At 37.0% G+C, this 24,658-nt stretch overlaps 1 long non-coding RNA gene and 1 pseudogene across 1 annotated transcript; both read right to left on the bottom strand.

Moving 5' to 3' along the window:
* Positions 1 to 13,095: 13,095 nt before the first annotated feature.
* On the bottom strand, positions 13,096 to 21,304 carry LOC147476441 (geraniol 8-hydroxylase-like; annotated as a pseudogene).
* Positions 21,305 to 22,640: 1,336 nt separating this feature from the next.
* Positions 22,641 to 23,655, bottom strand: LOC147476440 (uncharacterized). The gene is made up of 2 exons (XR_015208393.1): positions 23,221 to 23,655; positions 22,641 to 22,866 (listed from the first exon to the last, which is right to left on the bottom strand). It is a non-coding gene; the product is annotated as an uncharacterized LOC147476440 (long non-coding RNA).
* Between the last annotated feature and the right edge of the window lie 1,003 nt (positions 23,656 to 24,658).

Raw genomic sequence — 24,658 nt, 5'->3', positions numbered from 1 at the left:
ATCGTTTCATCCTCGTCGCAACTGATTATTTCACCAAATGGATTGAAGCAATTCCCTTACTCAATGTCCGAGAATATGATGTCCAAAAATTCGTCTGGGACAACATCATTACTCGCTTTAGTTTGCCAAACACCATCATCTCAGATAATGGTACTCAATTCAACGACCATACCATATCATATCAGCATTCTTCCATAAATGGAAAGTTATCCGCCCCTCGCTACCCACAAAGTAACCACCAAGCCGAAACATCTAACAAATCTATCCTTGAAGTCTTTTAAAAGAAACTAGAAAACAAAAAGGAACAATGGCCAAATTAGCTCGAAAATGTCCTATGGGCTCTACGCACTACCGCTCGATCGAGTACCAGCGTATCTCCTTTATCTTTATGCTTTGGCACAGAAGTTGTCATTCCTTTTGACCTCACTGTTATGACAACCCGCTCTGAATTAGTTGAATCTAGACTAAACAACAATGTTCTTTCATGCGACGTCGATTTCTTCAAAGACGATACGGCCAAGCTGCCATCCACTTGGCCCGTTGTCAACAAATCTTATGCAAATCATATAATCAAAAAGTCCACCAGCGACACTTCCAAGTTGGTAATCTCGTTCTCAAACGAATGCTAGATGAATCCAAACTATCACCCAAATGGGAATGACCTTATCTCATCCACAAAGTCGTAGGCAACAGATCATATTGGATCCAACATTCCACATGCGAACTCCTACCATGATCAAGGAATATCACCAGACTCAAGAAGTTTTATGCTTAACTTCCTTGTAATCTTTTCACCAATTATCAATACAAGGCAATTTCACCATACCATGTATTACAACAAACTAGTTCCCTGGCAAAAGAGCATCTTTGTATGCTAGCCTAAGAGCGACTCCTCTATCAGTTCGCTAACCTCAACTCATTGCCAAATGATTGGTCTAAGAGTGACTCAACATCTTATACGCTAGCACACAACATTTATGCTAAGCCATAAAAGCATCTCATCCTTGAACGTTAACTCGGCCTAAGAACTTCATTGAGACTGTCCACACAACGTTTCAACCACTAGTTCCCTGGCAAAAGAGCATTCTTGTATGCTAGACTAAGAGCGACTCAACATCTTATATGCTAGCACAAAACATTTATGTTAAGCCATAAAAGCATCTCATCCTTGAACGCTTAACTCGACCTAAGAACTTCATTAAGACGGTCCACACAATGTTTTGACCACTAGTTCGCTAGCAAAATAACATCCTTGTATGCTAGCCTAAGAGCGCACGACTCCTCTATAAGTTCACTGACCTTAGATCATTGCCAAACGACAGGTCCAAGAGCGACTCAAGATCTTTCACAGTGGCATACCATATCTACATATGTTAAGCTCAACAGCATCTCACTCTCAAGCACTCACTCAACCTAACGAACTTTGTTGAGACGATCCAAGCGACATCTCAAACTCAGTACATTGATCAAGAAACATCCTCGTATACTTGCACACATATGACTATATTATCAGCCTACTACGCCTCCAATCGTTACCACATAACAAGTCTAAAGGCGAGTTCACAAGAACTCCAACGGTATCCTCATACATTTCATCTACTCAACACAGTCTAGAGAAAATGTCACAATTTTTTACAATGACCACAATGTATTTACATATGTCGGTCGGATATTTCACTACGAATAGATCATCCCCACCAACTGGGTATTCTGCACGCACATTATTACACTGAGGGCTACATTCTTTATTCCCTCAAACAATTGATCAATACCACAGGCTACATCCTTAATTCTATCTACACATGATAGACTACTGGCGACATCATATCTCATTGATCTAGTAATCAATGATATCCATCCACTGAGAACAGACATGAGTATTCCTGCAATATATAATCAAACCTACACAACACCAAATGCAGTTTCTAAATTGATTCGACTATCAACAATCATCTCAAATATTTGACACTCACACACTCCAAAGCTTTTTTACAATTCATACCTAGGGCTACAACAACAATATATATATATATATGCAAATAACATCATACGAGGAAAAGAAATATTTTATTATATTTTTCCTAAAACGTTACCTTCTCATATCACAATATTACAGCAATATATTCTCTCAAATTTCAAGGTTACAATCGAAGCCTCCACGCTCAAATTCAACAGAAAACGTCTGAAAACTTCATTCATAAAAATAACTTCAATTCTGAGTTCGACTACATGTATCACCAAGCCTACCAAAGCATACAAAAGGTTGACACCCTCTCCCTTCAATAATCTGCAGGACACCATCGCCGTTGTGTGAAAAGTCCAATAGCATCCGGCGATGATTGTCGTCGACAAAGAAAGGTCAAAGCAAACCGTCCTTTCATCATCTCATGGATGACCACATGTATCACCAAACGACTTCTGAAACATTTGAGTAATCCGGGAAGTAACATAGCTTGAGCCTCACCACCACCGGGTAACAACGAGCCACTAACCGGCACACTCTGCCTTCCTCAAAAATACATACCAGTGCATGTAGGGACAAACACACAAACCACACCAAGCTCAACAGGCCGGTGCAGCAAGCCGTCATCCCCATCTGAGGTCACCATCACGCTCAATGGATCCAAACTCCCCGGTGCTAGAAGGTCTATTTACTGCCGGTGCCAGGCTAATTCCAGCACGAGAACCACACCGACATCAAACAAACAGACATCTAAGGCACTCGATCAGAGGATACTTGACTGCAAAACACCTCGTCCACGATAGAGTCAGGCATGATATCGCTGCCCGGTTGGATCCACGCCTCTTTAAGCACCATGACAACTAAGCCCGCTTTGAAGAACCATACAACAGGACATCTGTATGGCTCATCACGAGCATAACTTCCTTGATCGATGTAACCATAGCCTTCACATATGTGGCGCACCATTTCCCCACACAGCCCAATCCATACATCGCCTCCTCAGCATGGCTTAGAAAAACAAACTTAACCAAACCACACCTCAAAGCCACCAATAAACCAGTCCTCACCCTAAGGAACTGCATCATGACCGATAACCTCAGCAACCATCTCCTCCAGTAACATACTACCACATCTAACAACCTCCTCCAACCTAGAACAACTTTCCACCACAAGAACCACGCCGCCACATTTTTCTCCGCCTCATTTTTTCTAACTACTTACGACAAACACTTCCTACAAATACTTTCACATACCCTACCAAAACAACAATGACAACACCACCTACAAATGGTAATCAAACAACCAGGAGAAAATAATTGGAAGAAAATTGTCAGCAAAAAATGGCAAAAACAATAAAGTATGAAAATGACAATGACTAAAACGCCAATTTAAATAGGCGACCTCAACACTCCCAGACCCTTCGATCAACAAAGAGATCAACAGTCATGATTGCCATAAAATCAGTGCAGAATCTGAGCAGCATATGTCAAGTCCAACTATCTTGATCTTCATATATATACATACCATCTACGGCTCCCTGCTGACTATACATCTCATCACCGCATGTTTGTTGAGAATTGTAAAAACATTGGATTACTAAATATCAATGCTAAAAACACTAACATATAATCCTACCAATTCTTACGTTTTAAATCAAGTATTATTACTCTCTAAACATTATCATGCAATATACAAGTAAGGATTTCATTCCACTCTTAACTATTTAGAAGCTATTAAATTTAACTAATTAATTCTAAGGGAAAACAAGAGAGTAATGATGTGATGTGGATTATATTATATGAATAGTGCTGAAAATTATGATTTAACTACTAAACTACTCGAAATAACAATTAATTTGATGATTAAAGGAGGTATAGAGAAAGCAAATAAAACAATATGAATCATACAACTATTTATCTTAGTGATTGAATTAAAGGTCAAACCTTTACAATAAAACACAAGGTTTCGTAATAAAGACTGAAGCTTGAAGATCCATAATTAACTCCTAGTTATCTTTAAGCAAATAACTAACTAGCATGAGAGATTAACACCTCCACCAAAATCTTGGATGGAGTTCTAATCTCTAGTTTGTTTCCTATGATTCTAGCTATAGATATCACAATAAACAAACTTGAAACACAACACAATATCTAAGTAAATACTTATAATCCTCACATAGGCTTCATAAAACTCCATCTATTTGGAGTTTTAGCATTGCTTCATCGGATTTAACATATCAAGACAATAATCATAAGACATAATTAAAGGAATAACTTGAATTGAATTGAACTTAAGGTTGTTTTAATGGAGTTGAAAGCTAAAATAAGAACCCTAAATTCTATCAAATAATTGGGGGAAAAGAAGATAGAAGTGTTTTTTCCCTAAAACTCTAATTAAAATTTCATGCATGAGCTTGGGAGTTATGTTTTGGGCCACTAAGTCAAGCCCAAAACCTAAATACTTAAGTCCAAAAAGGTCCTAACTATTAGAATTCAATGTAATACCCTTGTTATCCACTTTTACTACTCTGATTGGGTCAAGACCTGAACCATTAGAAATATCTTTCTGGGCCGGTCGTTTTGACATAAAATAGGCCCAATTCGGAGGTCTAAGTCTAAATATATGTCATGTTGAAGTTATGTTGACTTTCTATTCTTTTTCTGCCCGAATTGATTTTGACTTTCCAGCTTTGACTAGACTTTAAAAAGTTTTTTCTCCTTGATACTTGGGCTTTAACCATAGAACTTTTCTAGCAATCATTTGACTCATTTCCCTTGCAAAAGTGATATCTTTATGCACATATTTTACTCCAAGACCTGAAATACACAAAAGAAAGTAAACAGTAATAAACTCCCATTATTATAAACATAATTGGCCTAACTGGAATACTATTAAGGGCTTTAAACTACAGTTTTTGGTGCTTATCATCTGTCACTTGTATTGGGCAAGTCAAATCATGCGTGATCAATGCTATAAAAGCCTGCAAGTCTCAAGAAACAACTGTTTTTTCCAAAAAAGTCTAACTTCATTCAATTCAAAACAGGAAAAATACAAGTCCCGGTGCAAAGGAATATTCTCCACACAAGCACAACACAATGATATACATATCATATACAAGCAAGACACTTACTTTCAAATAGATAACAATAATTCAAACAACACATCCTACAATGAGCCCCACCAAGCCATCCCAGGTGGAGAACGACTCATTATTTCTACATCAATATAATTCAACAAGCAAACGAGCTGTACAAAGCACACTCTATTATATCAAGCCACCAACGGCCATCAGTTTAAAAAAACAACCTCACAAACACTCACAACAAATCAAGGCAAAGGAAGATCGACAACCCCACCCAGTGTTTCGATATGATCAGCTGACATCGATTGTCCAGCCCTCCCAACACAATTTGCATCAAGAGCCGGAGTCACACCTTGGCCATCCTACCGATCATCAATAGCAAGACTCGTGCTTGCCACAAGATTTCGATCTTCATTAGCTTCCACAACTGTTTTACCTTTGTCATCACTATGCAACACAACAATCCTCAATGACACCTCTTGTCCAGCCTATTCATCACCCCTCTCACTTGGGTACAAGAATGACTCGGATGATTCACAATTTTCACTTTGAGAGCTTTCTTCAATTTGAGCACCTGGAGCCACAATTAGACGCCCATCTTTCAGATAGCCAACAAACTAATTCCACCTATCAGAAATTTTACCAGCTAACTCAAAATACTTATACATACGCTCATCTGCACACTCCAATCGCCCTTCCTTGTCCCTAAGCTTGGTAGCTTGCTCGTCATACATAATTTGGAGATGCTTCCACATATCACATTCAGTCGAATGCAAGAGCATATACTCACACGACTCACTCTTGGCCTTCGCCAACAAACCTTGGGTCACCTCAAAATCTGAACAAACGGTCTTATTCACAACCTCCAGCTCCCTAACGCGATCCTTCAACTTGTTTATCTCCACCTGTTTAACAGTAAACTCCGCATCTAACGTCGCACCAACAAAAGCCAGCATACAGGGGCGGATCTATAGGTTGGCTGACCGGGGCTACAACCCCCCTCCCCTTACGAAAGAGAAAAATGTAAACAAGCCCATACAAAAGAGAAAAATGTAAACAATAAAACGAGAGTTGCACCAAGACATTAAACACAGCCCATATGAAATATTTGTGACTCGTTTCTCACAAGCCCATGCTGTAAAGAAACCCGAGACTTCTAGAGTTCCAGTTCAAAACAGTAGAAAAGAAAACATAAAAAATAGCACTCAAACTTTTTAGTTTTCACTTTTCACAAAAAACAATCAATTCTTGTCTTCTTCCGCCAAGATGCCCAATCCATTTATCCACTATTCATTGACTAAGGTAAATTGCATCTCTCTTATTTTTATTAAAGTGGGCAAGTTCACTTGTAAATAAGCATAGAAGAATTTAATAATTAAACCTAAAAAACCCTATCTTTTTTATTTCATTTTTGTTTTCCAATTTTCAAGTACTAATGTGTTATCTACTTGACTTATTGCCTTGTTAACTTGTAGTTTATGTTGGAGCATTTTTAATATATTTATTAGATTCTCCAATAATCCAATTGACCAAATGAGATGTTGCATTTATTATTGTGATATTTTATTTGTTTTTTTTAGTATAGAGCAAACTATTGATTACGAAATTATTATGATCTATCTTAGGTAAGAATGTCCGAACATCAAGCTCGCAAAAAAAAATGAAAACCATGTTTTCCTTCTTTAAATCCAAAGATGCCACCCCTGAAATTATGTAACTTCTACATCTAGTCTTAATATTTCAAGACTTGGTGGAGATGGCCAACCTCCTTCACAAGTTCAAGTTGTTGAATTTGAGCAAGTTGAACCTTCTCCTCAAGCCCAAAAAGTTAATGTTGAAGAAGTTGACTCCACATCTTTATTTGAACGTGATCCGGGTAAACGTACTCCAATATATAATTACCTATTTAATCAAGAAGATGATGTTCGATGAGCTTTTCTTGGAAAGGGGCGTTGGCTACTTAAACTCAATGAGAACGAGTATCCATCCACCATATTCGAAAAACAAACTCACCAGTTTAACTCCTCTTGGTTCACACTTTTTCCTTGGCTAGAGTACTCACTCCATACGGATAGAGCTTATTGTTTTCTGTATTTTATATTTGAAACAAATCGGCCGAAGCGTCCTGCATTCACCGTTGAAGGTTTTAAATGTTGGAAGAAGGTTAATAATGGAAAGAAGTGTTCCTTTTTGTAACATGAAGGAGGTCCATGCTCACCTCATAGGTCGGCAATGATAGCTTGTGAAAATTTTATGAATCCTTCTCGACATATAGATAATGTGTTAAATACACTATCCAAGAAGAGGTTGTTAAGAACCGTTTGCTAGTCAAAGCTATTCTTCAGTGTATTCAATTTCTTGCACTATAAGGGATTTCTTTTAGAGGCCATGATGAGTCTAAAAAGTCAAAAAATGGTGGAAATTTCAAAGGAGTATTGGGTTTTACAGCGATGTTGAATGACAAGGTTGTAGAATTATTAAAATATGCTCTGAGAAATGCAACATATACCTCACATTCAATTCAAAAAGAACTTTTACATATCTATGCCGATAAAGTAAGAGAGAGAATTTGTGAGGAAGTTGGTGATGCAAAATTTTGTGTCCTTGTTGATGAAGCACAAGATAATTCAAACAAGGAACAAATGGCGATTGTCTTAATATTTGTTAATAGAGGTGGTTTTGTTAGAGAGTATTTTCTTGGAATTGTTGGTGTTAAAGACACTTGTGCTTTAACTTTGAAAGAAGCTATATGCAATATCCTTGCTCACCACAATTTGCATATTATAAATATGAGAGGTCAAGGTTATGATTGTGCTAGCAATATGCGTGGTCAATGGAATGGATTATAGGCATTGTTTCTAAGGGAGTGTCCATATGCATATTATGTGCATTGTTTTGCACATCGTCTACAACTTGCTCTAGTTGCGGCTTCTAAATATGTTTATGATGTTTGGTTGTTTTTTTCTAAGTTGGCTTCTATTGTTACTCTTCATGTTGCACCTAAACATAAACAAGAGTTGGAAGATACATGGAAAAATGAAATTGAAAAGCTGGTAGCTAGTGGTAATATAAACTTGTTACTAGAAAAGGAGCTAATCAAGTTTCTACTTTGCAACGAGCAGGAGATACTCGATGGAGTTCTCATTTTGCTTCAGTTTGTAGCCTAAAAGAGATGTTTGATTCAATTTGTATAGTTCTTGAAAGTGTCATGAAGAATGGGTAAAGCAACTCTATGCGTAGGGAAGCTAAATATGTTATTCTTGCAATGAAAAGTTTTGAGTTTGTCTTTATTTTTCATTTATTGTATAAGACTATGGGAATTACTAAGGACTTGTGTAAAGCCTTGCAAGAAGAGTCCCAAGACATCTTAAATGCTATCAGCTTAGTCTCAAGTACAAAAGCACTTCTTCAAGAATTAAGAGAATCTTCTTTGGATGTTTTCCTTAGCGATGTGATTTTATTTTGCAAAAAACATGTCATTGATATGCCTGATATGGGTGCTCAACACATGGCGGGTACAGGTCATTCTTTCCAGCATAAAGATTACATTACAATTGAGCATCATTAACGCATCGAGTTATTTAATTCTATAATAGATTACTAGTTGGTGGAATTAAAGAACATATTTCTAGAAGAAACAATAGAGCTTTTTTCTCTTAGTTCCGCTTTGGATCCGGAAGATGCTTTTAAGTCCTTCTGTATTGATGACATTTGCAAACTTCGCCGAAAAGTTTTATTATGGAGACTTCCGCGAAACAAAGAGATACATCATTTGAGAAGTCAACTGCAACATTACAAACTTGATGTGTCAAGCATCCTCTTTTTCCGAAATTGTCTACCATCTTCGAATTATGTCAAAGACTAGCTGAAATAAGAAAGACAAAGATCTATTATTTGATTGATAGATTGATTCGTCTTGTCTTGATACTTTCTGTTTCTACGACAACTACAAAACGAGCATCTCAGCTATGAAATTGCTCAAAACATGCATGACTTCGTAACAAGATGGAGAATGAATTTCTTACAGATTGCATGGTTGTCTATATTGAACGAGATTTTGCTAAAGAAGTTGATTTGGATGCAATAATAGATGTATTTGAGAAGAATCCATGCAGGTCAAAACTTCACTAGTGTGATGCTAATGTATTATGTTATTCTTGCACATTTCTTTGTTATGTTTGTCTAGGTCTATAGTGAAAACACTCTTTTGTCCATTTTAGGTAAGGCAATAAAAGCGATAACTTTTTTGTTTAACAAGGCTAGCTAATTATGAACTCAGATAGATAATCCCCATAATTTTCTGTAGACAATGATTATTGGTTCCTAAAAAAATCTTTATAGGTTAACTCCATGGCAGCCCCCCCCCCCCCTATGTAAAATCCTAAATCTGCCCCTGCCAGCATAGCAAGTTGTTGCACATAGAGCATGTTCTGCACAACAAACAACGTTACTTACATTAGCCAAATAAGAAAAGAACATCACCAATCACAAGAAACACAAGATACTTACGCGATAACTCCCAACACTCATTTGCTCCAGCAGCTCGTTCAAATCTATCGGCTCCACCCTCTTACGATCCGCTTCCAAAAGCACCGATTCCATCAAACCCTTCAATATCGAAGGATGATTATACGTTTCACCATCACGCTGCACTCGTTGACAAATACGCGCATCAACATATTCAGCCTTCCCCACATACATATCTTCAGTCACCAGTTTCAACCTTGTCTACGAATGTTTCTCAATATATCCCTTCCTCTTCCCACTCGACTCCCTCTCCCTCACAACCGGCACAAGCGCGCACCGAAACACTATCGTCCACAACAGTCCCCTCACCTCCCTTCCCCAACTCATGATCAACACTTTCCAAAAATGGATCCACAGTTGCTTCCTTCGAATGCACCTTCACTCCTGCTTCGGCATCCCCAACACCTTTTCCACCAACACTAGCATCACCTTCCACCAAATCCACAACAGGGACCGCAACCCCCTTCATCTTCAGCTGCAAAAAATTGATTAGTATCTTCCACCCCTCCCTCTTTTATGAGTCAAGCCATCTCCCTTCAGTATCTCTCCCTCCCTCCCTCTCTTTTCACCTTTTTTCTTCCCCATCCCTACAACCACCGGTGAATTACCTTTCTCCATATCGTTAGCCCTCCCTCATAGTCGACAATACCTCCGAATGCCTACTCTGCGCCCGCACCTTACCAGCTACCTTCTTTTCACGAGCTACAACCAACCAAAGTTCATCAAAACACTCAGCAATCGACGACAACAACACCCTCTTTTGATCTCTACTGAGTGGGTCACAAAACCTGAAATCTTCCCACAACACTCTACCTGAGGTACCATATATTTCGGTATCTCTGCAAAAGAAAAGCAAACATCAGAAAAACTCGAGACAAACCAAACCAAAATAACAATAATCCTTCCTTACCATCATATATTATTACAGGCCATGTTCTGTAACGAACCACCTGCCTCACAAAACAAACTAGTAATCAACATTGGATGCTCACACCACGACTCCCGGTTAGGCAAATCCAAAATATCCACCATACCCGCCCTCAAACTTAGCTCACACGGCATAACTTTCCTACACTTTGAACATGTTAGCTTCACATACATATATTCTAGCACATCCTTCAACAATATCCCATATCCTTGTTTCTTATTCAGCAAATCAAAAAAATTCATATACGGCCAACTGTTCCCAGAGAACTGGTATGGTGCCTTGTGACAAAAGTTCAGAAAAGACAATGTTAATTTGGATAACTGGATTCGCAACCCAGCTCGAATCTACCTTGTGCCTATCACAACATTCTGCAACAGCGGTTTATAAGCATGAGTCCTCTCAAAGAACATATTCGACTTTGAATCCGCGATCACTCTAAAACCAAGTATCTTCACACAAAGTAACTCTCTCAACAATCCCTCTAACGGCTCAAACACTTGGTGAACTTTGATCAAGCGATACAACACAAGCTGCCCCAGACGACTCATCCCCCATACCAGAATAATCATCACCACCATTCGACTCATCACCAAACCTATGATTACTACTACCACTACCCTCCTCCCGATTAGAAGTCGACTCGTCCATACTGACAATCTCCTTACAGACACGATCTTTCCTACCGAAATTCACTACAAACACTACCTCTTCAGAACAAATATTTTCTTCTTCACTAAGAAATTTTTCCTCTCCTACATAAGTATCATCATAACTAGCACTATTTATAGCACAACCAAAATCCAATCATATCTCATAACCACACTTACATAAAGCCACAAAAATTCATATTTTACGAAACCCTAACCCAGGCTTTCCTAGTGAAAACAAAACAGACAAAATATAAAACAAACAACCTATGACAGAGATAAAAAAAAACACCTTTCTTACTAAAGCAGACTCTACTCCTTCTCGCAAGCTTCCCTTAGAACAATTGAAAGAATAGTTCCTTTTATAGCGCTCAAAATCTCCTGCTAGTTCCAAAATAAACCCTTCTCCCGCAAACTTCTTTGTTTTATATACCAACACCAAATGAACCCCAGCCGTTAGATGGAAAACCGTCATTTCCATCATCAATGACCCACATACACAACTTTTCGTATAACCACTTTTAGCGTGAACTCTCAAATCAAATGATGCATATCTACGGCCCAGAAACCTTTCATCCAACGGTTTAACATTAGTACCGCCCATGAAAAACTACACCAGCGCTTTGACTACCACGTACCCATCTAGCGTTCCACAACCATCTCTTCAAATGAAAAAAGCAATCATAACCACAACAGTTATTGTTCCAGCCGTTCCCCACTAATCAACGTAATTGTCCCATCACGCGACCACGATTTCCTAATTTCTCGTCAACACGCCCTTTTCAATGACGTACTAATGAGAGTGGGCTATGTAAGGGACATCCCATCTCTCAAACATGTGACAAGCACACAATCCACATACAACAACTCTGCCAACTCAATTCGACTCCAAATATACGAACACTCATCACCCACTCATCAATATCAATTCGACACCAATGATTCGTCACTCGACTTCATCTCGTGACATCATCACATGCCACTCTCATCATTGCTATCATTAGCATCAGTACTCACTACAACATTCAAATCATTGTCATTATCACCTCATTAACCACACTTTTTCTATATATATCATCTCAAATAGCATAATATCATGAATCACCATACATGTGCAGCTTGTGAAGACGTGTCGCTCATCTTGATAGCACACCTGTCCATACCACCACACGTGTCCTACCTGCTACTTGCTCACATCATCTATAAAAGCCAATGCCTAGAAATACGTTGGCTTGATTCCAGTCTCACTCTAAAAGTGTTGGATTCATAGGCATCCTCTTACTCATGAAGAGCAGCCATTTCCATCCACCAAAACACTCCCATTTCTCCATTTAGATTAGAGCTAAGTCATAAACACTTGGTGTAATAATGTCCGGTTAATCCTCTAGGATAAAAATAGACATATATACTAGCCTATTTGTTTTGAACCTATGACCTACTGTCTCGTTGATATACGTGTGTTTTCTCTTATCTTTTCATTAAGAGATTGCAGGTTCTGAAGTCGCCCACATTGAATTTACTTATCTATTGTATCTAAATCAATAAAGTGGCATATCCGGCCAGCTTAGTTAAACTTGGAAATATAATCCAAATAGAACCATTTGTACTATTCACAGGTCACCCAATCATGCATTCCGGTAGAACATGGTCATTTCCAACATGAACTCATTTAGTGGTCTCAAGTTTCACCTTTGTTTCAAGCATAAGATTCTTGTATTCAATCGGAGTAATAACTACATTACAAAGAAATTAAATGACATTAATAGAACAACAAAATTATGGGATTTCAAAGTCAAACAACTTTTACTTAACCACTTTATAGATGCAATTCATGCGTGCAGAATTTGAAATGAGATGCGGCATTCGTCGAGTGCAATACAAATAGAATCCTAGATTTAGAAACAAGTGAAACACACGTGTGAATGGTGTAATATTCATTACAATCACACTAAAATGTAAGTTTATGCTTCGATGGGGATAGCATAAAGTGGCTTGGCTTTCTCTGCAAGGTAAGCCCAAACTTTTCTTCCATGTCGATATCCTTAGGCTTCACCCTATCTTCGAGCTCCCAATCAAATGAATGTAGAAGTGAAGCCAGCATCAAATGTACCATTCGAAAAGCCAAAGGCAATCCCGACAGATCCTCCTACCAAAGACCAAAAGGAATGAACTCAAAATCTTGACCTTTAAAATATATAGTTGATCCAGAGAACCTATCAGACAAAAACATAGTCGGATTTATCCACATTTCAGGACCTCGGCTAATAGCCCACGCATTTACTAACACTTGTGCATGTCTAGGCGCAGTGAAACCACAAATATCTACATCACATTTAGCTTTGTGAGGGACTAAAAGTGGAGCTGGTGGGTGCAAGCGCATAGTCTCCTTTACAATTGCTTGCAAGTAAGGGAGTCGAGCAATATCAGATTCTTCAATAGGCACATCTTTGTTGATTTTTTCTTTAAGCTCCAATCTAGCCTTTGTCATTGTATCTGGATTGCAGAGTAGCTCTGTCATTGCCCATTCAAGTATGCTTGAGCTAGTTTCTGTCCATGCTACAAATATGTCCTGGAACAAATTCGTTTGCATCAAGAGGACTTCTAGGACCAACAAATTCTTATTATGAAGTAAATTTGTCTGATTCATTATTTTTTAATTAAGATCCCACACAGAATAACCCCATTGAAGGTCCCCCTAATGTGAAGCTAGGTATTTCAATAGTTTCGTTAAGAAACAAAATCCCAGCTCAACTAAGAGCATCTTTAGGTGAGATACTATCCTAGCATCAAACACCAAATTTCCAATCATTTGGTGTTTTTTCATCTTCAGGAGAGACACATATTGATGAAAACACCAAAAAAACACCAAACCAAACACCAAATCGGCCAAAATTTGGTTCCAGCTTTGGTGTTGTATCAAATCTCTCTCGCGGTTTTGGAAAAACCGCGTGGTTTTTCTTACACCGCATGGGCTTGGGCTAGACAGTAGGCTTCTATGGCGCGGTTTTGCCAACACCGTATGGGCTTGGGCTTCTATGACGCGGTTTATCCAAAACCGCGTGCGTGATATGAAGAGAGCCACGCAGGATTAGAGGGTTAAAAGATTATAGCACGCGGTTTCTGGAAAACTGCTTGGGCTTGGGCTTTTAAGATGGGATTTAGTGGCGCGGTTTTGAGAAAGCCGTGTGGGCTATATGGCGTAGTTTATCCAAAACCGTGTCATTTGATGTCGAATATTTGATGTTTCTCCTAAAATTGGTTGGTGTTTGGTTTGGTTCAAAAATTTGGTGTTTTCGTGATTTCTCTCCTAAAAATGCTCTAAATTATATTTATTATTTCTAGCAAAATTAAGTTTTACTTAGAGAAATAATGCGGTGATTTATACAAAATGGTGCATGACAAAGTCCTTTTCAGTCGAAGGCAAAAACTATATATCTTGATCGGCAATGCCTTGAATTTCAAGAGAATGTGATTAGTCGAACTTGAAAAGTTGCTTAATCAAAAAATGCGTTTTCAAATATCTCTTTCATTCTACCGTACTCTTTTTTTCTATTAATGATGAATAAAGTAATCATATATACACTAGTAGACAGTAAAAGATCAAATGTTCAAACCTTAAGTAAGGCTCTGATATCAAGAGGACCAAGTTTGAAGCCATTTTTCTGTATGGTGGACAAGTATATCTAATAAGTCACGTGAGGCATCCTGCTTCTTGGACTGTAATCTCTGATCAATAATTGTATCAAAAATTTGTCTAATTTTTGAAAATATACTGACATACGCCGCTAATGCCTTGGGGATCAAAGGGCCTTAGCAATGGTCAATGGGAAGTAATCAACAAAATTTGGTCTTCCAACCTCTTCGAAAACTTCCCATATAATTGCCTTGAATTCTCCTCCCGAATTTGATTAATATGGAGCCAAGTAAATAGAGAATAGAGTGTTTGATATCATGTTAAGAATGGTAGAGAAAACAGTTTGGCCGATATTAATTGTGTGCTTGGATTTGGACTCATCTCTAATGTGATCCATGAGATGTTTCACCTTAGTGAGTCAAATTCCTTCATTGTCATTGAGTCTTTGAGCAATGAAAATCTGAGTGGCACATATCTTTTGAAGAGTACGCCATTGGAGGGAGGATGTAACCATGTCATTGAGACCTTATGGTGATTAAGTGCTTGTGCCGCATGTGGAATGATTCGCCCTGAAAAGGTTTGGTCATGCTTTTGTAGAATTTCTTTAGCCATATTTGCTAAAGAAACTGTTGGAATTACTTTAATCCAACATATTTAACATGCTAATATATTATTGATCAAAAAGAAATTAACATAAAAATACCTTCAAAGCCGGAATTGGAGATTGACAATAAAGAAAAACTTTCCAAAGCTGAATCCAAAAACTTAGTCTTCAGCCTTCTAGTAGTATTCACCACACAACACACCACAAAACACTTTTGCTTTTCTCCTACTTTTAGTTGTACTTTTCCTGGAAAGACTAATCGTCCCTTTCACCAAAAAGTCATTCTCATAGAGAAACTTTGAGAATACGTAAGTGTGTGTAGTGGGATCCACTTAGGATTCTAAGTCTTATCTTAAGAGGACAAGTCCTTGTCATACAAGTACTTGTACTTGATATACTAAAACACTTTTAATATATATCTCTTTAATAAGGAAAGTGCCCATTAAAAAATATATATTTACAATAAGGCCCCTAGAACTTCCAAGAAAGTCCTTTCCTACCATTAATTATATCTAAATCCCTCCACCTTACTTGTATTCATAATTAGACCATTGGGAATTTATTCTTCACTGTCACACCCATGTCTAATTGATCCAATGTGACATTTAACATCAATTAAGCATTAAGAAACTATTTCTTATACCGGCCGGTTTTGAACTCAATTAGTTATGTCACAATTTCCTAATACATAACTCCGTAGAGTGGTGGATCCTTTAATAGAATTCGTGATTCAAGACGTCCTACATTTATTACCCAAAACATTAAATCTAGTCTATGAATAGACATTACTTTTTAACGTCTCTCAAAGTTATAAATTTGAAACACAATGAATTTTCACAATTCCTCAAGTCTAGGGATTAATTGGTAGAGTGAGATTTTCACACTAACCTTAACAGCAAATTTATAGTGTGTTCTCACTTTGATCCCCTCAGTGTTAGTCATGTGACTACACCAATATACAAACTTAGAGTCATACTCAAATAATTGAGATATCATCATCCTATCATATAGCAGTTATGTATATTACAGTCTTATAAGTAAAGCGTCCGACTTCACCCCTAACTGTGAGCATTCTAGGTAAATAAATACAATCAAATCTCCCGTACATGACTCTTCATATGCTTGATTGTTCTAATTCTATTACCTATGGAACTTATGGTTTCATCATATGATATTAGTTCACCCATATGCATAATAATAAGATTCGTGTATTTAATTAAACATCATCATGTATAATCAATAAATGTTCATTGGTTTTGTAAAGGCCAAATATCCCAACAATCTCTCACTGGCCTTCAAAGCCATTTAGTAACCATTCTAAAACCCATAATATTTATATAAAGATCTGCACATACATATATACCAATATATATAGTATTTGGTCCTCATTGACTATATCATTCATAATGACTAGTGTATCATATACATATGAGACCAAAAACATAGCCATCTTACCTTCAACCTTCTTGTAAAACATAAGGTCAAACATTCCAACTCCTTAAAGCTTGTAGGAACTGTAAAGCCTCCAGGTTCTAAAACGCGGTCTTTACATCCATTTGCCAAATCATATAGTCATAATGAGCAGCAATCACTAGAAAGACTCTAATGGACTTGTCATGGCTACTAGTGAAAAAGTTTTCTCATAATCAATACCCTCTTTTTGAGTAAACATTTTCTCCACCAGTCTTGCTTTAAAAGTCTCTACCTTAGCTCCTCTTTTCCTTTTGAATAACTATTTATTCTTAAAAGGCTTAATATTTGGCAGTGGATCAACAAGTTCCCAGACATTGTTGGAATTAAAAAGACTTCCTTTCTTATTTCATTTATTCAAACCATTTTCTCAAATCAATGTCAGAAATTGCTTCTTCGTAGTTTATGGGATCTACATCATTGTCATATGATGTAACAGATAAAGTTTCCCTTAATAGGGTTAACTTTCCTGGAGGTCTAATTGTCCTCCCACTATGACGAAGTACTGGATTAGGTTCAGGTAATTAATGCTCGAAACTTCATTTGGAAGGTTTTCATCTAAACTAGGAGTTAATTCAGATTGAACATGACCAGGAATATCTGCCGTCATTTCTTCAATGACCATGGCACTACGAGGTTTTCGTTTCACAATATAATCTTCCTCGAGATACTTAACATTTGTATTCACAAACACTATTTATTCTCTTGGATTATAAAATAAACCACCTCGAGTTTCTTTTGGATACCCAATAAGCAGACATACTTCAGTTCTTGATTCTAATTTGTCATTTTTTCCTTTTAGTACATACGCAGGACAAGCCCATACATGTATGTGGTGTAAACTAGGTTGTCGCCCTGACCATAACTCCCTAAGAGTTATAGGAACTGACTTAGAAGGAACCAAGTTCAAAATATATATCGTTGTTTCTAAGGCATATCCCCAAAAAGATATAGGCAGAGTGGAATAACTCATCATAGACCGAACCATATCCAATAAGGTTCTATTCCTTCTTTCAACAACCCCATTATGTTGTAGAGTTCTTGGTGCACTTAATTGAGACAAAATCCCATTTTGCATTAAGTACTCTTTGAACTCATCTGAGAGGTATTCACCGGCCACCTTGATCCGATCGAAGTGTTTTAATTGGTTTACCAGTTTGCTTTTCAGCTTCTCCTTTGAATTCTTTGAACTTTTCAAAAGATTCAGACTTTTTGTGCATCAAATACACATAACCATACCTTGAATAGTCATCAATAAAAGTGATAAAATATTCAAAGTTACCTCTTGCTTTCACATTAATGGGTCCACATACATCGGTATGTACTAACTCCAATAACTCTGTGGCTCTTGACCCCTTTAGCTTTAAAGGATCTCTTAGTCATCTTTCTTTCTAAGCAAGACTCACAAGTCTGTGGCTCTTGATATGAAATTGTATCTTGGAAAGACACTGCAATCCGTAAAGGAGAGCCATGAGTTGCGGGTGTTGCTACGAAGGCTAGGAGTCGAAGGAAACTTCAAGCAGAATGAGGAACAATGGGTTTGCTGGTCAAAGCCAAAGGATCAGGTACTTGTGCTGAATGCAGATGGTTTGTTAAAGCTTGGCAATGCAGGGTATGGTGGGAAAATTAGAAATCAAAATGGTACGGTCCTCTTGGGGTTTACTGGATCATCAAACTCTCCCTCAGTGCAATACAATCTGCCTGAGCTTACATTGAATGGCTGCCCGAGCTTACATAACTCCTAACAAAGAATACTTCCCGAGCTTAAATTAACAAAGAATACTTCCCGAGCTTAAATTAACAAAGAATACTTCCCTAACTCTAAAACATAACAACCAAAAAACATATGTTTGAAAAAACTAACTTATGAATCAAAAAATGGAATGAGTGCAAATCACAAGTGCTTCACTTTGGTATTGCTCTACTTTGGTAGTGCTCAACTAATGGAGAATCCACTAAGTGATGGGCCCATGTGCTTTGACCAATGGTGGGCCTATGTGGGCCCTAGTGATTTTTACAACTTCACGTCTTTGCGTAGAGCTTGCCGAACTTATCGTTTTGACAGTTCACGTGCCGAATTCAAAGTCCATAATCAAAAGATATGATCGTCAGAAGTTCCACAACTTTTCTGCATCGTTGTCTTGATTTGACCCAAAAATGGTTGGTGTTGAATACACAGGCTTTATTTTGGCCTTTTTGAGCTTTAAATGGGCAGAGAGAGAAGACTTCAAGCTCAAGCACTATTTTGTACCACTTTTTCATACTAAAACGCAGGTTTTGTTATAATTTTGTCATTAACTACAGAAACCTGTGAAAACACGAAAATATAATTAAATTACAATTATTAAACACATAATCTACCAATATATAGTGTCTCTATAGGGTTTATAACATAGTTTTGTGTGCTTATCAGGCACCATGGGCATTGCTAAATCAAGAGCAACATATTGAAACATTTCTTGAGAGACAATCTGACTAAGTTCGAAGGGATTATTGAATACATTTGACTGCAATAACTTATTGTATTAGGTTTCTTTTAAGACAAGGTTTAGCTTTACATGGCCATGATGAATCAGAGGAGTCGATCAATAAAGGCAATTTTCTTGAACTTATATGATTTTTGAAAGATTATAACAAAGTCATTAAGAACATTCTTGACTATGCTTCTAAAAATTGGAAATTGACCTCGCCTGATTGATAAGTGCTCATAAAGTACATTTTAGCCCTCGATTATACCTCTTGTTTAGCCATCTTAGTGGACTAATAATGCTTGTAAGTCATGTTTTATGATTCTACAGGTGAAAAAGAGAGTTTTGTAGAATATTAGAGAAAAAGGAGCAAAACATAGCAATTCGGAGCATTAGGACCATATGGAAAGCCCGTGGATAATCATGGAGAAGGCCAAGGATTTGAAGCCATGAAAGATGTGACTTGGACCTATTTTAAAGCTTATTTGGAAGCCCATGGCAAAAGGATTCGTTGCTTAGAGCAAAGCTTGCAAAAGAGGAAAGAAGGATAGAGCAAAAAAGGGAAAACAGACTCTTGCCTCTGGGACACAAGGAATTGCACTAGCCCGTGTGTCCAGATGCATGAAACCAACACTATAGCCCACCTCTTTTATAGTTTTGGAAATGAAGTTGGAATCATAAAGAGGTTCATTTGTAATAGGAAACAAGCCACGGTTTAAGATGTTTCTAGTACTACCTATAAATAGATGACCTAAGTGCCTCATGAAACTCGCCAATTCATAATATTCTTGTCTCCAGAACTTGAGGCAGAGAGATTAATAATAAAAGATTCGGTTTTCACTAGTCGAGTCTTAATAAATTAGTCTTTCTAGTCTTATGTTCTTCGACTCTTATTCTTCTCGTTCTTCGTGTTCTTCCTTCTTCATGGAAGGCTAATCTTCTTTTACAAGAGAGAAGATGAAGCCGGTGCTTAGGGTTCGGTGATTCTTTTGGTTCATGGTGTTCTCCAATCAAGATAGATCTTTATGTTTTTAGTTATTAGTTCCATTGCCCATACCAGGGGATGGAAGTATAGAATAGGGTTTATGTTTTGCAATATTAATATCATGCTAGTGTTCTTTACTTTTCTTCTAGTAGTGTATATTTTTAGAGTTAGGGAAGTATTCTTTGTTAATATCATGATAAGTACTCCTTCATGATACTTCCCGAGCTTACATATTAATATAATGATATTTTTAGAGTTAGGGAAGTATTTTTACTGGAGTCTTGAAAGGCCTTCAAGGAGCTGCCCAGATGAGAATAATGAGGCTACATATACAATCTGATTCTATACGGGTTATGCGAATACTTAACTTAAAGGAGGAGCCACCTTGGACTGATAGGAACATCATAGCACATATCAGGCGACTTATTATAGATTTTGAATTGGTGGACTTTGAACATGTTTACAGAGAAGGGAACCAAGCTGCAGATTATTTATCAAAACTTTGTAATTCTAAAGATGAAAGAAAACAAGAATACATACACATACCTTTGGCTTGGCGAGATAAAATAGTTCGATAAAATCAACAAGCTCCATACGAATTTCAATAAGCTTAGTGGTGGTATAGGTGATAGTGTTGGCCAGCTCCATTAGCTACATGAGTACGTCAAGTCAACAAAGAATTTAGTATGATCTACGCTTACAAGAAAGAATTACATAGATATTTTATAATATATATATTAAAAAGAAAGACTTGCTAACCTTTGTCTTAATTGATTGACTATGATCCATCATAAAGTGTCTCATGAACCGCAAGACATAATATCCACATACGTATCCTCCTAGTTGAATTGGGCACTACACAAAAACATAAACAAATTGTCAAAACACATTCAATACACTAAGTAAATCTTTCACATTCAAGTATTGTATATTTACCTTGACATAGTCCCACTCTGGTTCCACACTTTTTCCTTCACTTAATGCTAATTTTTTCATCCCACTAAAAAAAAGAATTTTACAATTAAGTTACAAGTTGTTTTCATATATGACATACAAAATAAAAATAAGATTTATCAACTCACGTGTTCACCATGCATCTTAGCTTTATATCAGGGACACCTCCAATTAAATCAATAAAATATACTTTTTTTGCACTTACGTCAATAATTACCAAAACCAAGCTACTAGAAGAACTTTTGCAAAATAGGGGACTACCCAAACAAACTCTATGGTGGACAAAACTGTACTAATCAACCAAAAGAATTATACAAATTCGACAGTAAAGATGCTTTTTGTGAACACTAAAAGAAAGACTCAAAAACTTCCAATTTATATATATCTTGAGGGATAAGTACATAAACAGTGTTCTAAAAACTTGCGCTAGGCGGTGCCTAGCCGTACTGATTTTCACCCTAAACGGTTGATAAAACGGTGGACCGATTAATCGGGACTAGGCGGCGGATTAATCGGCCTAGGCGGTCTAGACGCGGTTTATAAGGTCTAGTTTGTTTTTTGGGCCCAATTTGTTACAAGCCCAATTAAAAAAACAATCGGTCTCTATGCTTAAGTTAAAAAAGCCGATAGGGCTTAGAAACAATCGGTCTCTCTTCTTCAACAAACAAACAATCGGTCTCTCTGGTCTCTCTTCAACAAACAATCAACTGCTCTTCTTCTTCTTCTCGGTATGTATTTCTTCTCTCCAATTCTGCTCTCTTTTTTTCTTCTCTTTTTTTTTTCTTCTCTCCAGCAACCAAAATAAATTAAGTTGTAGTGAGTGTGAAAGAATCCATCTTTAATATTATAATGGGAATTTCAAAAAGTTGGAAATCATCAAATCTTAAATGAGGGGAAGAAGTCTTAAACGGTGACCCATTTTTCCATTTTGTTTCGCCTTTTCAATTCCAACAACTTTGATATCAAGCTAAGTCTTGAGGTCTTGCCAGGTATCAAATAACCTGTTCTATCCAGAGAAAAAAAAAATTAATTATACATATATATTTAAATAAATAAATAATTAATTAATTAATTAATTAAAACCACCTAGCCTAGCCCCTAGGGCCTTAGGCCCTTAGGCGCCTAGGCTAAGCCTACCGTCCGACTACCGCCTAGCGTTTTTTAGAACATTGTACATAAATAAACCAAAATAACTCAAAAAACAATTTAAGATACCATACACATGAAGGGAACTATGTCTGACCACTTATGTGCCTTAAATTTAATAGCTGGATGCTTTACCAACTTATGCTCAGACATGCTCAAGAAAGAACTAAAGCAACTGTAAGTAATAGATTGGAGAGAAGCTTGATAGAACTACTCCACTTAATATATGACATTTTCTTTTCTTTTTTTTTAAACCCCTAGAATAGTGAAATGTCATTGTAGGTGAAAAGTATTTATAATACTGTACAACAATGAACAATGTTACCTTAGACTTAGAATGGTATAATGCAAACTAACAACTGTGTCTGAGACCAACCTCTATGATCTTGAAAAAAGAATATAAACCCCTCAGAAGAATAGACACTACTTCTTCCACATAGTACCTGATCCATGTTACCCTGCAGATAGAACAAGTACAACCTTAAAAGGACATGATATTCCATTTTACACTAAACGTTGAAGTATCAAACATGATACAACACCCTAGACCTTGTAAGAAAGGAAACCTTTATTGCACTTCATGTATAATCCATTCAGTCGAAAGCAAAAAGAATAAACTTTTCTCAAAACATTAATAGTATCTCGCACAATAATCACAATAACATACAAAACCAAGCCTCAACTACCAAAATCATATCATAGATCAAAATAACACCTTTCAAACAATTCCATCACCTTATTTGAGGAAAATTTTAAATCAAAAGAGCATTTAAACCTAAAAAGATAACAAAAAAATTCAAAGAAAATCTTACTTGATAAGAAATCAAGTGCGCTGGTATCTATCTGTTGGCAAAAGCAACGAACTCCACTCCAAGTTCGACAGTAAAAGAACACATCTACGATTTTGAAATGAGAGATGAGTTAAAACGACGCAGATTTCAAGTGATGTGATCTAAGTAAGAGGTTACCGATACTATGCCAGGGTCTCCAAGATCGAGTACCCAAGAATCCGAGTGAAAATAAGTGGGAATTTTTACCTCTTTCGCATGGCGTTGAAGATCATTGAGGATCCAGGAATTAGATTAGCAAGCGCGCGAAGTCTATTTGTCAAACCAGGAAATCTTTTATCCATATCGATTTATATTTTCTCCAGTATTAGTTAGGGTTTTAAATATATTTTTGTTTTTTGTGAATTGGGCATACGTATATTGGCTAAAAAGGAAAAGGCTATACCGACCCGAGACTTAACCCTGTTCAATACGGTTCCCTCACTCTACCAGTCACAAGGGGTGTTCTTTTTAGCGCTTCTCTTTGTTGTTACTAATTAAAGCATTAACCGATCTTTTTTTTATTGTTACTAATTAAACCATTAAATTAACCAGTCTTGCTGATGCGTAAAGTTAGACAAATTTTGACTTGACGCTTGTAAAATAGAACTCATAAATTAGACATCAAACTTGACACTTCCATAAAAAGAGTCAAGAAATTTACCTGACGGCTCGCCTATAACCATCAATATTGACGTCAAGTGTCATAAACTAAATGGTAGGTATACAATTGTTAGACACAACCTTGACACTTAAATAAAAAAGGATCAAGAAATTTATGATGTTTATTCTATAACAGTCAACATTTGACATCAAGCGTCATAAAGTTATTGTGAAATACATATAATGACGGCTTATACGAAAGTCGTCAAGGTAAAAAAAAATAGCCGTCATAAAAAGTCCTTTTTTTTTAGTAGTGTTACTAAAGTACCAGAGTTAATAAACTTTCCATTTAGTCTGATTACAACTTTTGAATCAAACGAAATGGAATATCCTGACTTATTAAGTGCAAAAATAGAAACCAAATTTCTCCTTATCTCTATAACATAGTAACAGTCTTCTAAAACCAACACTTTCTCACCTAATGCTAAACAATAAACTACTACCGATACTGCGACAACCTTTGCCTCTATACCTAGTGTTAAGTACACCTCTCCTTCATTTAACCTTTTTTTTATTTTCCTGAAACCCGTGTAACATATTACAAACGTGGTTAGTGGCCCCTGAGTCCACACACCAGGTGTCAAAAGGAAAAACCAACAAATTCGTTTCAAGCTAGAATAAAGGATTGCATACATTCTTTATCTATTTGTTTCAAAAAGCAAATACTCCCTACAATTCCGCTTCCAATGACCAAGCTTTTCACAATGGCAACAATTACCCTTTGTTTTAGCCCAACTTTCAGCAGTCTAGACAGATGCTA

The sequence above is a fragment of the Coptis chinensis genome, chromosome 9 (genome assembly GCF_015680905.1).
Source record: "Coptis chinensis isolate HL-2020 chromosome 9, ASM1568090v1, whole genome shotgun sequence".
Classification (NCBI taxonomy): Eukaryota; Viridiplantae; Streptophyta; class Magnoliopsida; order Ranunculales; family Ranunculaceae; genus Coptis; species Coptis chinensis.
Note: the sequence above shows the minus strand (reverse complement) of the source record. Positions and strands in the feature narration are given on the sequence as shown.